Source organism: Manis pentadactyla, chromosome 12 (genome assembly GCF_030020395.1).
Source record: "Manis pentadactyla isolate mManPen7 chromosome 12, mManPen7.hap1, whole genome shotgun sequence".
In the NCBI taxonomy this organism is placed as follows: domain Eukaryota; kingdom Metazoa; phylum Chordata; class Mammalia; order Pholidota; family Manidae; genus Manis; species Manis pentadactyla.
This window is the reverse complement of record NC_080030.1, coordinates 12,977,487-12,991,324: the sequence shown is the minus strand read 5'-3', so window position 1 is coordinate 12,991,324 and position 13,838 is coordinate 12,977,487.

The window sequence follows — 13,838 nt, the reverse complement described above, 5'->3', positions numbered from 1 at the left end:
AGTGAATCTCTAATTCTACAGAATTAGGAATCTCTAATCCCTTCCCACTCCTAACACTACTAAAATGTTGCCATTGTCCCAAAGAATGTATCCCTTAGAATGGTGCCATCCAATCCAATGTAGCAGCAATTGGCCACATATGACTATAGAAATCTAAAATAATAAACAACAAATCAGTGTTTAAAAAATTCAGTTAGTCATTCTAGCTACATCAAGTAGTCAATAAGCCACATGTGGTTGGTGACTACCATAGTCGACAGCGCAGAGAACATTTCCATCATCTCATTGTAAAAAGTCCAATCAGTGAGCATGACCTTAGAAGAATATTGCCTTTTCATATAATACTCTTCAGCAATGTCCCATTGAGACCATCAGGTATGTTGATAGCAAATTTCTTCTACATCAGTTCAAAATTGCAATTGGATGCATATAGCAAAAACCAGACTACAATGGCTTAATCCAAAAGGTTTTTTTCTTTTCTCATGAAACATGGGTTCTGGAGCTAAGCAGTTTAAGATTGGCCCTCAAGTACTCAGGATCCTTCCACTTTTTTGCTTTTACTATCCTTAGCCTGGGTCTCCCACACTCACGGCCAAAAAATGGCTCCTGCTCTTGCAGCCATTGCAACTGCATCCCAGGAAGGCAGAATGGAGAAATGAAATAGTGCATCTTGTCCAGCTTTGAATTCTTGTATCTGCATCCTTTGCCTGAGGGATTTCTCTGATGGCAGAAGTCTTCTCTGCCCACACGCATAGAAAAATAATTTACCAGGAGTCACTCCTTATCCAAGGACTCGACAGGACAGCAGATGGTGTATAAATACCTTGCTCATGGGGTGGGATAACTCTGAAGCATATCTAGTACACCAGTTCCCAGAATTCCCCAGCAGGAACCCCAGTTGACCATGATGGTAACTGGCTTGGTAAACACCCTTTCTGGCTGACCTTCCTGGCCTGACTCGCTTCTCCACTTCCTGGGACCACCGAAATCTTCATCTTAACCAGACTGAACTGAGTTCTATGTAATGGTTTGATTGAGCCATGTAATGGTTTGAATTGCCACCCACACAAAAGATATGCCTACATGGATCCTGGGAATGTGACCTTGTTTAAAAAAGATTGCCTTTGCAGAACTAATGAAGTTTGGGATCTTGAGATGATATTGTTATGGATTACCTGGGTGGGCCCTAAATCCATCCAGGTAAGATTAAGATACAGAAGAGAAGATGCAAATAAGAGAAAGCATGAGAAGTAAGGCAGACTTTGGAGGGATGAGGTCACAAGCTGAGAGATTTCTGGAGCCCCAGAGGCTGGAAGGGGCAAGGAAAGTGTAAGATAAATTTTAGCCGAAATAAGCAGCCGAAGAGAGGTAACAAAGGGCCAGGTAGTTTATTTGAATGCAACTCCCAGGTGATGTTCTGTGGTCTGGGTATTACAGGCTGGGGAAGTCACACCCGACCAGGGAGGTGGGGGCTTATAAGGGATTAGGAGGGGAGGAGTGGGCAAGCTATCCTAGGGGGCGTGGAGAGGTATGATTGGCTAAAGGTGACATACTAGACAACTAGAAACTTTCTTTCCTTCCAAGAGGGAGGAGGCTGACATCCGGGTCTTGTTGGCACATCAGAAGGATGGAATTCAGGAAGAGCTGTCCCCTTCCCATATAAGGCACGGACCTTGGGGTCTGGTCTGTTCTCCCCCTATGGCATCTCTCTCTTCTGTTTGCATGCCCTTGTTTCTCCTTCCTCCAGCCTAACACTAAGTTCATTCTTTGACTCTGCAAACAAGAACCCGGGCATCAGTTTCAGAGGTGTTCAAGGTGCTGGTGTGTTACCAGAACTTTCTTCAGACCCTGGAGGGAGACTGTGGGTGTGCAGTTGCTCAGGCTCGGCTGAGCAACAGAGACCTGATCCATGCACGGATCGCCGGCCTCGCAGGTAAGTGTGCAGGATCTCCAGGAATGACCTATAGATCTCTGGGTGGTCTAGAAAGCGGGTCTTAATCTTGTTCACGTAGCTGATGGCATTGTTGAACTCCACAGAATCCGACTCCAAGGGCACCTGGGGCTTGTCCTCCTTATACAGCATCTGTTGCTTGAAGTTCTCGGCACAGTCACTGTGGTTGTGCAAATTCTCCTGACAACAGGACAGTGAGTTACCGTCAGGCCTGACGTGGGGAACAGATTGTGAGAAATGCCAGGCAGAGCTGCTGTCTGTATGGGAACAAGGGAAAGCTAGGACAGAGCCAAGCTTTTTAATTAGATGCAGGGGGAGATTTCTTCTGGGGGCCAGGAGGGGGGCAGCAGGGGGGCCACACACAGCATGTGCAGACAGCTCTTCCCTCGGTGGTCTGCGTGTCTGCACGTTCCTGAGCGAGCCTCACAAGCTCATCTCCGCCTGAGCCTTCCAAAGCGATTCAGAGAACACTAAAGTTTGATGTACACTACATTTTGAGAAATCAGCATTCAGGAGAAATTTGCAAGTGGATTGTTTAAGCCTTTTTCAGAGTGGAGTTTTGGGCTGTTTGTCAGAAGTCTTCCCACGCTTTCTGCCAGCCCGTTTCAGCAACACTGTTTTCAGGTGTGAGAGCACCAGCTGTCAGTGCAATGGCTAAGTCAGGGTGTATAAAACTGGGACTCTGAAGGAGAGGGGCGCCCACCACCCAGGTTGCCAGGACTGTGGGACTTCGGGCACGCAGCCCTGGGCAAGTCACTTGAGAGAAAAGATTCAGGCCCTGACCAGTCACCAAGCATGCCCCACTGTTGTGGGCTTCTCTGTCAGCACAAACAAAAACAGACAACAGACACGCATGGCTCTATTCTGTGCACGTGGAATACTAACACTCAGTGGGACAGGTCACACTCCCGAAGGCGGTGTTTGTTTCTAAACTGGAACGGTACAAGCAGTTCTGATGACAGCCTATTCCCCAGACAGCACTTAGCTGTCAGGGTTGCCCTGGGTCTCTGTTAGGGCACCATCTCAGCAAGTCTTCTGGAACCATCCTGCACCAAACCAAAAGCGCCCCGAGCCCCTTTCTTGCTGCTTTTCTCCACGGCACCTATCGCCTTCCTGTGTGCAGTATATTTTACCTATTTCATTATCTGTTCACCCCTGGCCAGATGGCAAATGCCATCAGGGCAAACTGTTCTGTCACTGCTGTATGGCCGAGGCCCGGGACAGTGCTTGGGACAGAGCATGCTTCACCCACTCCTGGGGATGACAGGTGAATGGAAGAGAGGACAAACACGCCCACTGTTTCCACCACCCGTGGTGGCCACACTGTCCCCGGCACGAGGTGCCTGCAGCCTCCGACGGGATGGCGACTACCGGGCACACTCGCCGCCGCCTGGACAGATGTACCAGTTTGCTTGTGCTGCCACAACCGAACACTGAAGGCTGGGCAGCTTAGCAGGAGACACTTATTTCCTCACGGCTCTGGAGGCTGCAAGTCCAAGGCTAAGCTGCCAAGAGGACCCCGGTTCCCCGAGGCCTCCTGGCTCACAGACGGCCACCTCCTCCCTGTGCGCTCACGTGGCCATCCTTCTGAGCCACACACCCGGGTATCTGGGTCCAGACCTCCCCTTCTTCTAAGGACAGGTGCCTGGATTCAGTGACATTCTAAGGGCCTCATTTTACCTTCATTACCTCTGTAAACACCGTCTCCACATACAGTCACACTGCGGCGCACTGAGGGTCAGGACTTCAACATGAGAACTGAAGGGGGACATAGTTCAGCCCACAACTGAGGTGATTCTGGAAATCTGAGCTGAGGAAAACAGTCACAGAAGATCCGGAACAGCCACAATTCTCAACACCATTTCCTCCAAGCAGTGGCATTTATTCTGAGAGACTCTGGGGATGCACCCACTGATGACCATGTCCCTCTGGGGTGTGCAGGCTCGGCCGTGGAAGGAATGAGGAGGAGTCGGGGCGTAGGCGGGGGCTGTGTGCTCACCAGGAGCTCCCCGTCCCTCTGAGGGGGCATTTTCAGGCAGCGCATGCTGCTTCTGATGTCCTGGAATGAGCCTCTGTGACAAGATGGGGACCCACCCCTACAGACCGGGGCTTGGCCAAAAAGGCCAGACAGTACTGGGGCCACCACCATGCTGGGCAGTCTGGCAGTTATTCAGTAAGTGAAACAGTCATCACGTGACCGGGCAAGTCCACGCTGACGCATCTACCCAAAGAACTGAAAATAGCTGTGCAAACCAATCTTTCTACACATGTCCACAGCAGCACTAGTCACAACTGCAAAGGTATGACAACCCAAAGGTCCATCGGCAGATGAGACAGACGCACACAATGGGGTCTATGCACACAGCAGAACAGGACTCAGCCATAGAGGGAACAGAGCCCCGACGCACACTGCGACGTGGGGTGAACCTCGGACACACCATGCCAGAGGGAGGGCCAGGCTCAGAACACTATGTACGTGCCGATTTCACTTACGTGAAATACCCCAAACAGGCAAACCTAGATTAAGAAAGCGGGTTAGTGGTCGTCAAGGACTGGTGAGAGTGGAGAACTGGGGAGATCCGGTTTCTTTTTGGGGGTGACAGAAATGTTCTAAAATTAGTGGTGGTGGTTGCAAGATACTGTGGATATACTAAAATCCACTGAACTGCACACTTTAAATGGTCATAAAATGGGAACGTGAATTTTTTGTTATTTTAGACACATTTTTTGAGGTAATCTTTGGAAAATGGAAAAGCCACCAGCAACATAAACACGAGCTGGCTTTAGGCCATGAGTGAACCCCTGCTCTCAACGTTCTGGAACAATCCAGTCTTCTCTCATCTCTGTCTGCCCTGGGTGGCCTGGTCCGGTCACTGCTAGAAAGACCTCCCAGACATTGATGGGCTGCCCTGCACAGCCAATTCATGCCTGGGAGTGCCCACACACAGCCCCACCTAGAAACTAGAGACCCCTTATGAGCGGGCACACTCCAGACACAGGGCAGCCCCTCGCCTGCCCTACAACCCCCAGGGGCTGCACCTTCACCCAGAAGCTCAGGCGTCCTGGGATCTCCCGGCTTCTCACTCTCACCAACACTCCACCCTGGTCTGTGTTACCAACCACTCTGCCTGGGTGGCTCCCCAGATCCACTCCTGCCCACTCAGTCCATTACCAGCACCCCAGTCAGAGGGACCTTTCCGGAATCTCCACTGGCTTCCCACTCTCCGGCCTCCCTCTCCAGCCCTCTGCTCCAAATCCCACCAGCTTCCTGGCTGTTTCTCACACACAACCACTCATCGCCACCTCAGGCCTTTACAACCCCACTGGGGACACCCCCACCTCCACCTTCCACCTCCCCCAACTCCCGCTGAAGACACAGGTGTGGCTCCCACATCTCATGCAGCGTCTGCCCTTGGCAGCTCCACCAACTCTGCCCCTACCACCTTTTGTTCACCACGCTGAACACCGTCACTTATTTCCTATCCGTCCATCTGAATCTCACAAGTCCCTACCTTGACCGCACACACCCTCTGAAAGCCAGGCCTCTGGATAAACCCCAGGGCCTGGCCTGGAGAAGGTCGTTTACAAATGTAAGATAAAAACAGAAGCGGTGACCTACAAGGAATTCCTGGACATCCGAATGACCCTCTCCCAGAGAGCAGAAAGACGCCTTCCTTTGCATGTTACGGAATCACCGATATCACAAGCTGTACCTAAAGACTTTTTCTTTGCCTGTGTCCAAGCCAGCCCTTGTCCCAGCCAGCCATGTAAGGGCTGGCTCCCAGGAAGCAGGGTCTGCCCTGAACGGGACCCAGGAATGGAGACTCCCCGCTTTCCCACTAATATCCAGGTCTGGCATCTCCAACAGGTGCCTGGGACTGCCCCAGACAGGGACACAGTTGTGAACAAGACAGATGAGGATTCTGCTGAATTGGGAGGACTCAGTCTGCCAGGGAGGGCAAACCAACATAAAACAGTGGATTTTTCTTCCCTTTTCTTCCGTTTACTGTTTCAAAATAGACGAAATGGGGCAGGGTGAGGATAACCTGCAGGTGCAGTGCGGGCTGAGGAGGTGATGTAGCAACTGAGACCCAGATGACCAGCTGTGAAACGAGGGGGATGTGGGGGCCGCAGCCCTTCAGGGATCTGCCTTCCCGCCATGCACCCCTGGCCCTCCTCCCTTCTCGACTAGTGCTCTCAACTGGGGTGACTCTGCCCCTGAGGAAACACTTGGCGAAGTCTGGAGACAGTTTAGGTTGTCGTGCTGGGTGAGCTACTGGCATCTGGTGGAAGAACAGGGGTGCTGCCTGGCATCCCATAATGCAGTGTGGTGCCCACAAGAATGAATCGTCTGGCCCAGCAGCAGAAGTGCCAAGGCAGAGAACACTGTGTGAGGGGCTCCCCAAAGCCTGGGCCTCCTCTCTCTTCCTCAGCACCAAGGAGCTACTCCCTCCCAGTCTGCAGCTGACGGAATGAAAAATGAAGAAAATAAAGCAGCACTTCAGAACAGTGAAGCTAGAAAAACCCATTAAAAAAGACCACCAGGGCCCTGGTGCGTGCAGGGCCCTGTGAGGTTCCCAGGCTATAGTGGCCTCTCAGGACTCAAGGAAGGCAAGAGGGCGTCTCCTCAGTGCCTGCCGTGAAGGGCTGGGGAGAAGCAGGCCTGGTCGGCTGATGGTGACGGATACCGAGTGGGCAGCTGAGGAAGGGGCCCTGGACGTGGTGGTTTCTGGGCTTTGAGAGACTGTAAAGCCCTGCAAGGTAGCCATTAGGGGAGAGTCCCCGTGGAGTCAGGGGACCCTTGCCACGTAAGCCACATAGGAATGGCTGGCCTCACCAGACTGGGCTGGTCTTGTTAGCGGTATAAGAGCACCCCTCAGAGTGCAGAGAACAGCAGGGGCCTTGGGGCTATTCTCGGGAAGGGCAGCCTCCAAACGAGTCCGTGGTGTGGTTCATGCTGAGATCTGGTCCCCAGTGCGGAAAAACTCTGACAGTTGGGGATTGAGAAAGGTCATTTCCACATGTGGGGAGCAAGTCAGATCTTCGACTCTTGTCTCCTTCGTGCGGGATGGCAACACCGCCCATGGCTTACTTGGTGTTTCAGACAAGTGCTCTGCTGCTACAAATGAGCTTGGTTTTCTTTCCCGGCAGTGACTTCCCAAGATTAATCCTGCCAAGGCTTTCATTATCTGGAGGCACTAGCGTGACATCTGGATCCTAGAGCTCCATTTGCAAATGTAAAATGGAAGCTCTTTGGAGTTGAGTTTCCAAGTTCCTTTTTTAAAAGTGAGACACACTCACGGTTAGCATGCATAATGTGGGGGGGAAAGGGGGCACGGGGAAGCCAGTATAGCGAAGAGAAGACATGTAGTGACTCTGTAGCATCTTACTACACTGAGGGACGGTGACTGCAATGGGGTATGTGGTGGGGACTTGATCATGGGGGGAATCTAGTAACCACAATGGTGCTCACGTGATTGTACATTAACGATACCAAAAGAAAAAAAGAAAAACTAAGCAAGAAAAAAAAAAGGGAGATGCACTCCTTGGCTTTAACAAGACAACATACCGGTGGTGAGGCTTGCCTCACGTACAGAAAAAGACAGAATTTACATGGGGTCCCCCTCGGGGGGACCAGTCGCTGTCTCATTGCCTCCCACTGCTCTCCTTCCAAATCTGACTCCCTAATGGATACAATAATGCAATTGACTTCATCAGAAAAGAAACCTACAAAATGCTTCCTGGGATAGAATTTTACATCCCTGCTAAAACCCGAGGCAGAGATGAAGAGGATGGAAGAGGTAGTTCACTCAGATCCCTGGTTCTCAATGGGGGCAATTTTGCTCCGAGGAAACACTTGGCAATGTCTGGGGACATTTTTGGCTGTGTCCATCGGGCGAGGGCCTAGTGGGTGGAGACAGCCCCATGCACTGGACAATCCCCTGCAGGGAAGCATTATGCCTCAAATGGCAACATGGCCCAGAGGGAGGAAAAGACAGTGGTTACCTTCTAAAAGTCTAGCTCTAGTAGGCTTTCATTTTCTCAGGGGGTCTGCGGGGTTAGCAAGAAGGGAGCAGACACAGAGGAGGCAGCAAGCTGTCACCCAAGTGGGGAGCCGAATTCATGGTGACTAAATGCACACACCGATGACCATGGTGGGTATCCACACACGCGTCCCGGCCACTGCATGGTCGAGGGGCACCCAGAATGATCAGAGACCTCGTGCCCAGGAACAAATGTGGCTGGTCTGGCTGCTGCTATTTCAACTGGACATAAAAGGAGAATGCCTCTCTGACGCACACAAACACATCCTCTCTTGATTTAAAGCCTCCAAAATGGATGACTTTGGGATGTAGAACCTGCCCGTGTCAGTGTTTCAATCTATTTTGATTTGTGGCAGAAGCAACTGGTATGTAGAAGATCATCAGCTCTTCACTGGCCTCTGGCAATGCAATACAGGAGACGTGCTGCCCAGCCTGAGGGCGGGCTGCTGAAGGCCAGATCACTCACCATACTGCGGCAGCATACCTGGCTCGACAGAGGTGACTGGATGTTTAGCTTGCCATTCTTGGGAATGTCTATTCTGTATCCGAGGGGAAGGAAAGCATTGAATCCGACAATGAGATCAGGATGTTCATGGAAGAGCTGCGACACACGTCGGATGACCCCAGGAGTATCGATGCTGGAACCAAGAACAGGAGTGGGCAAGCATCTTAGGGAGCAAATTAAAAGTGAAATCTACTCCCCACACCCCTGGCAATGCCACCTAACAAGCTTCTCCAGTGGACAGTGAAACACCCTAAAAGTTGAGCAGTGTGATTCTGCCAAAGGGAACCTACTTCCTTAGCAGCAGGTCTCACCTCCTGGTGAGACCACAGAATATTTACATGGCACAGCTCACCAGAATACGCTAAGCATGAGGGCTCGGTTCTGAAAACGTCAGGAGGGCCAACTCCAAGTCCTGGACTCCAAGAAGTGGCAGGAGGCCAAAGCCCTCCAAGTGATGTAATGAATCCCCTCAGTTTGTCTGACTTAGGGATTAGCCATCAGACAGACACCAATCCCAGCAATGGACAGCAAGGCCTAAAAATCAAAGGCCCTGCAAATACGCTGCATACAAATGCTAGGGGAGAGACAGGGCCTCCTCATGGTGGCTCTCAGAGCCCAGGGCCTCTGCAGGGTGCCCCTGAAAGGAAACCAGGCCGGCTGGTCCTGCCTTATTTCCTCAGAAGGGAAGCAGCATGGTGGGATGTGCCACATGAGACTCTAAGAGTCGGTGGGACCAAGTCTGGTCCTGCCTCTGCCTCTGCCCCTGTGGTGGCTCTCGGCAAGCCCCTGGCCCACTTTAAGTCTAAGGGAGCCTCTTGACAAACACGGGCATGATTGTGGACCCCTCAATCTATCTCTAACCCACTCTTTTTAGGAGTCAGGTCCATTACCCAGCGTTTCATGCTCCTGACTTCAGAGCAGGCCTGGGACCAGGATGAGGCTGAGGAGGCACCCACTCACCTTGGGGACAAGAGTTTAGGAGGGGAAGGTGCCAAAACACTCAGTGACCAAGATAAACAACATTTTCATGAGGTGCTTAAAAAAATTCGTTAAAAAAAAATTCTGGATGAACAAAATCATTTTAACAATCTACATTCTGAGCGAAGGAGGAATCCGGCTCTGCGCGCGTCCTGCCCCCCTTTCCGGCCTCTCCCCGTTCCTGCCCTCCTGCCAGGAACCCCCGCAGCAGCTCCACAGGGGGGTCGTCCCCACTCCAGTGTTTTCGAAGGAGGAACTGAGGCTCCGGGAGCGCCCAGGACCTGCGTCAGGTCACCCGATCCGCTGGTTTCGGCTGGTCGGGGGCTCCCACGGGGCTGGACAGGGCCTCGGCCCAGGGCGGCCCCCCGGGCGGGGTAGGGGCCCCGCGGGTACCTCTGGCTTTTGAACTCCTTCATGATCTCCAGGAAGCCGTTGTAGGTGGCGGGGTCGCTCCCGAAGCGGATCTTCACCTGGTCCAGGTAGGTGAGGGCGTCCTCCACCTGCGGGGAAGGGGCGGGTCCCGGTGGGTGGCGGGAGGTGGAGGGGACGGCGGGCGGGGGGCTCAGGGTCTCAGGGGCGCGGACCGGGGCCCCGAGGGGCGGAGGGGGCGCGTCGGGGGTCCCGGGCGGTACGGAGGGGAGGCCGAGGCGGGGCCGAGGCCGGGCGGGGCCGGCTAAGGAGAGTCGGCCTGCGGAAGGCCGGGGGACGGGCTCTCCGGCGGACACCGGGGGCGCCACTCACGTGCACCGGCAGCTTCTCGTGGCCTGTGGAGCCCGCGCGACCCCAGCGGGCGCCGCTCAGCCCCCTGCCTGCGGGGCCGCCGCCGCCGCCGCCGCCGCCGCCAGCGTGCGCCATGTTGGAAGCCGTAGCCGCGGCCCCGCCCCGCCCCCGCCCTGGGCCCGGTCGCGCATGCGCGAGCTTCCTGCTGGGGGCGGGGCTCCGGAGGGACTCTCTCCGGGGATCCTCCCCTTGAAATCGAAAATATGAAAGCCTTATAGGGCGCGAGTGAGCCGAGCAAGCCTTGCCACCTGCTTTTGTCCGACCCCACAAGCAAGCTCAGAACGGTTCTCACATCTTTTGAGGTTGGAAAAAATGCAAAAGAGAGCACTCTTTGGTGACGGGTGGAAATTCTGACATTCAAATTTGAGTGACTGTAAAATAAAGTTTTTTGGCACACGGGCACGCCCACTCATTTACCTGTCTGTGGCTGCTTTTGTCCTACAGCAGCAAGGTAAGTAGCTGCACCAGATTCTAAGATCTGCAGAGCCTGATGTATTTACTAAAACATGTTTGTGGTCCGCTGATTTGTACGGTTGATGTGGCAATGGGGTACGGCCCCTAGCACCCTGACCCAGGGCCTTTTGCCGTGAATTTTTGCTAAATGGCTCTTCACTTATCTTCACTTACCTAGTCCTGCCTCTACCATTCCCCCTCTGGAGCAGTACAGGAGCATCCTAACCAGTTTTTCCGCCCCAGTGCTATCAAGAACTGGGATCAAACCCTGTCTTCCCATTTCTCGTGAGATGAAATCTAAACACCTACACACAGCATTGAAGGCCATGAGAACCTGGCCCTTAAAACCTTTTCTTGCAGAATTTTCTACCCATCCTCTAGCTGTGCAGATTGTCAGTGCTACTCATCCTGGCTGCTTCCTGGCCCCCATGCATCAGCACACATTATTTCCCTTGCCAGAGCCCATTCTGTCTCTTCAAAACACAGCCTAACTGACCCCTCTTCTGCCTTCCCACAATCCCTCAAACATCCTCTCTTTTTGTGCTTCTTGAACAGAAACCCCTGACACAGAGCCACATCAATGAGCATTTATCAAATGAATGAACAACCAATCAAATGCCATGTCTTTTAATGTGATGAGGTGCAGGAAAGCTGAGACTATGTCGGGAATGAGTGCATCATTTGTCAGGCAGAAATAAAATGGTGAACAAAACTGACAAGGCTTTAGCTCTCCTAAAACTTTCAGTCTTTCAAGCAGGACGGGAATCAAATAATCACACACACACAATCATAGAGTTTCAGCTGTAATAGATACTTGAAAGAGAAGGTACCCTGTGTATCAGTTACTATGTTCCAGTTACTGTGGCTGTGTAACAGACCTCCCCAAGAATCAGAGGCTTAAAATGACAATGAAAGCGAGCCACCACAGGGAAGAGCAAGAGGATTTCCATTTTGAATTAAACCTCCATCTTGGGGCTTATAGGTTAAAAGATAAAAACTCCCAAAGTGTCTTTTAAGAAGAATTTATGTTAAGCCATAATCCAGCCATATAGTCAACAAGCAACTGACCATATCTTAAGCCAGAGCAAACCCTCCCAAGGATCAATGACCAGTCCCTGTTTCGCAGGGAGAATCGTTGCACTGGGAGAGAGAGAGAAATTATTTTAAAAATTCTGTCGTGTCCACTTATCTTATAAAAACACCAGAAAGGGAGGTTCCTGACCATGTTTTGGGAAAGCCAGTGAGTCGGCTTCTACTGGCCATGAAGTGGTGGCAACGGAAGCTGAGCGAGGGAAAGGACATCGTGAAACAATCCATCAGTAATTCCTCCAGACCCCGTGCCCTCTGAAACTGCCTTTATAAACCTTATGCACAACACCCTTAAGGAATGTGACATCCCTCTTTCTTGTCTGCTCCCTTGTACACAAGCTATCTCTAATAAGCTCGGCCTGCTTTCTTTTTTTTCAAGCTCAGTGTTCACGTCTATAACATTGAAACTCAAGAACCTGATCTTTGGGGGTCCAACAGCAGCACCATTGCTGTCGCTCTCCAATCTGCAAACTGGGCAGCTTTGCCAGCCATGCCTGGTCCCCTGGTATCAGCTGGGTGGTTGGACAGCCAGGGCTGGAATGCTCTGAAGGTTTACTTACTTAGGCGTCTGTCAGTTGCTGCTCACTGTAGGCTGAGACCCGTGCTGGGGCTACTGCCAGGAGCACCTACATGTGGCCTCCTCACAACATGGCAGCTTCATTGCAAGAACAACTGCCCTGAGAGCAGCAGGCAAGCCAGGTGCATGCCACGGCCTTTTCCAATCCTGCCTCAGAAGTCAAACAGAATCATTCTCTGTGGGGTTAATACAGAAATAAAATGTATAATCATATATGACTTGGTTATTTTTCCTGTAATTCCTGATATGTGATCAAGAACAGAACAAACAAGACCAAAACAGTTTCCGTGACCGAATTGCCCTTGCTACTGTTTCAATGCCACGTAAGACGTCGTGCCCCAGGAGACTGAAGACTGCCGAAGACTAAGTTTAGAGTTAGTTAATGGTTGCGTATCAAGCCCCCCACACAGAATTCTATTGTTGTTAAAATTTATTTGCTCAATAAACACGAAGGGTGCCCTCTCAGCACCACTCTTGGGCGGTTAAGCCTCGAGTCCCCTGGCTGGTCCTTTCAGATCTTCGATATCTCATCGGGTCTCGCTCTTATCTGCGGGTCAGAAGCAGGGAGGGACCGACTATTTCCACTGCATTCTTTTTATTGTGGCTTTTACAGAGTCCCTCCCAAGTTCAAAACGGGGGCAAGCGTGTCAACTTACTTCAACTAAAAAAATATATAAACTAAAATAAAAGGAGGGTAAACAGACTCCAGATCCTAGAAGTGACCAGGTGTGATATAATGATTTACAAGAAATGTACATTTGATCAATCAGACAACCAAAATATATTTCTCCATTTTATCTGGTCTTCATCCATAGTTCTTAAAAATGCTTCAGAGCCAAAAGGTGAAACGGATGTGTTGTTATATTAACAGAGAGACCTTTGAACCCCACCCAGGGGCAGGAGCTGGTTGCCAGGGAGACCGAGGATACAATTAAGAGGGTGGAAACTCAGCCCTCAGACTCCAACCCCTGGGAGGGGAGAGAGGGCAGAGGGGCTGGGGCTGGAGGTTGAATCAACCAATGGCCAGTGACTTAGTCAATCATGACTATGCAATGAAGCCTTTGCAAAATTCAAGAGCAGAGGATTTTGCTCCCTTAGGCACCCTGCCCGTCTCAGAGAGAGGTTCCACACTTGGGGTGGCAGAACACTTCCACATGCCATGCAGTCCAGCCCAAGCTCCAGAGGATAGAAGCTCCTTTATTTGGTACCTCGCCCTGTGTCTCTCTTCATCTGGCTGTTAACTTGTATCCTTTACAGTATCCTTTATTAAACTGGTAAACATAAGTGTGTTTTCCTGAGTTTTGTGAGCTGCTCTAGCAAATTAATGGAACCTAAGGAGGGGGTCACTGGAATTTCCGATCTGTAGCTGGTCCGTCAGAAGCACAAGTAACAGCCTGAGGCTCAAGACTGGCATCTGGAGTCCGGGGTGGAAGGCAGTCTTGTAGGATGGAGCCCTTAACC